This window comes from Aplysia californica, unplaced genomic scaffold (assembly GCF_000002075.1).
Source record: "Aplysia californica isolate F4 #8 unplaced genomic scaffold, AplCal3.0 scaffold00500, whole genome shotgun sequence".
Lineage (NCBI taxonomy): Eukaryota > Metazoa > Mollusca > Gastropoda > Aplysiida > Aplysiidae > Aplysia > Aplysia californica.
The window spans coordinates 278,525-280,720 of record NW_004797770.1 but is presented as its reverse complement, the minus strand read 5'-3'; the positions used below and the strand labels follow the sequence as shown (position 1 = coordinate 280,720).

The 2,196-nt window shown below is 41.9% G+C and overlaps 1 pseudogene across 1 annotated transcript in view; it reads right to left on the bottom strand.

Moving 5' to 3' along the window:
• Positions 1-919: 919 nt before the first annotated feature.
• Positions 920-2,196, bottom strand: part of LOC101860763 — a 15,822-nt pseudogene continuing 14,545 nt past the window's right edge. The window contains exon 9 of the transcript XR_220835.3: positions 920-1,519. The product of XR_220835.3 is annotated as a tubulin beta-4B chain-like (transcript). The remainder of the gene's footprint in view (positions 1,520-2,196) is intronic.

Below are 2,196 nucleotides of genomic sequence, written 5' to 3'. Positions count from 1 at the left end.
GGGGGGGGGGCTTCTGGTCATATAACTGCCGGAAGTTACAGGTGTAACAAGAAAATAACAAAAAACTGAGACGCAAAAGGACGGTGAATACGGACGATACATGTTTTATAGGAAAGAGGGAGCAAAACCAGACCAGACCACCCGCTAACCACCCAGATATATAACTTCTAAAGGAGGAAACAAAATATTCACCGTGAAAAATGGTAGATAGACGTAAATCTGAATGCTTCTGTCATGTTCCTTTCACCTTGTTTGCATCGTGTACAGGCTGTTCTCCTATTTATTTTGTCACATGTGGTCAATGTTATGCCATTATAATTCCAGCTCAATTTAATCTAAAGGGAACCAGAATGGCATAGCATTCATTGAAGGCGATATCTAACACGTTTGTGTACTATTCAACATAAAAAACCTATACCAAAAGATACCATTGTGCAACTTCCTCCCGCCATGAGTTGTCACGGTAAGTATTCTCCATTGATGAGCGTCTAGTTCTAAATAAATGGCGCACAAACAAGAATCCTACTAAAAAATTTAATGATTGTTTTATTCTTTAAACACCCAAAGCTTATGGTTTCTTTCGAAAGTTATCTCTTTTGTCAACAGTCTTGTTAAACTGCATGTAAATAAAGTGGGATGAATTTGAAATTTCAGATTGTCAGAATATTCAAATCTTTTGCTGGGGCTTTATGGTAGGGCTAACTTATTCCATCTTCTTCATAGGCTCCATTTGAACTCCAGCCGTGTCCTATTGATTATATTTTTTAAACAAGCTTTTGTAATTAGCAGCAAAAGAAGACATGCAATCAAAATATTTTAAACATAATGAAAGACAAACAATACAAACTGACAATTCAAAACATGCAGACATTAGTATGGGCCACACATTGAGAATGAAAAAATCTGAAAACTCGAGAAATTTTGTGATCGGTTGTGAATTTATTCCCGCAAATAGCAGTTAAGTTGTCCCCGGTTTCCTCATAGTACGACTTGTATAACAAAAATCTGGTCGGCTACATGTTGGCACTCAATGTTCGAGGGGGAGGTCAAATCAACTGATTCGAAAGAATAAAATCACTGAGTATGCCCCACAGAAGACAACAGCAGACGATTCATAAGGCGTTTTCAACAACACAAAGGCGATGTTCTTCCGAAATCCTGGTCTCATCCTTCGGCTTGGAACCACGCTATAGCTTAAGTTTTCTCGCCTTCTGACGCCTTCAGTGGGGCAAAAGTTTTTGAGACGCAACTTCCGGACCCAACTTGCGCATGCGTGGAACAACGCAATCAGTTCTGGAACGAGGTCTTTCAGACGTGCGGTGTGGCGAAGTTGACCTAATTTAGGCCTCCTCCTCACCCTCCTCCTCGTCGAACTCTCCCTCCTCCTCGGCGGTGGCGTCCTGGTACTGCTGGTACTCAGAGACCAAGTCGTTCATGTTGGACTCAGCTTCAGTGAACTCCATCTCATCCATGCCCTCGCCAGTGTACCAATGGAGGAAAGCCTTGCGCCTGAACATAGCTGTTGTGAACAAGAAAGAGGAGATATATTTGTGTGTCTGGAAATTTCCTAGCATGTCATTATTTTAGTAAGAGCACTTGAAACACAATAGGGCCATACGGGTGAGTGTCGAAGATTAGAAGTGTTATCAGAGAGTAACAAAAAATAAACACAAAGGAGGAGACATAAGGACAATGGATATTTCACAGGAAAGAAGGACCAAACCATAACAGAGCACCCGCCAACCACCCGCCCAATATGTCAGGAGAGAACATCGCTGACGGAGAAATTAAAAGCAAATAATAAGGTGTGTACTAGTCACTTTGGGGATCACGTCACCAAGAGGAAAAGACGCACAAGCGAACATGGTTTGGGAACAACTTACGAAATGCACAGCGTGCTGCGATGAGCGAGACAAGAAATGAGATTAGAGGAGGCAATAGTAGAGGACAAGTTTGTTGAACAAAATGAACAGACTAAGAAATGAGGGCGACACTCGAAAAGTTCGAAAACAAGAACCGTTAAAGGAAAGCGATAACTTGCCCGTCTGCTTTTCTCAAAACTTGACCGGACAATTTGGAAAGTGATAATATGTCGACCAGGGGGAATGTTCTCACTGACAGACAGACAGACAGACAGACAAACAGACAGACAGACAGACAGACAGACAGACAGACAGACAGACAGACAGACAGACA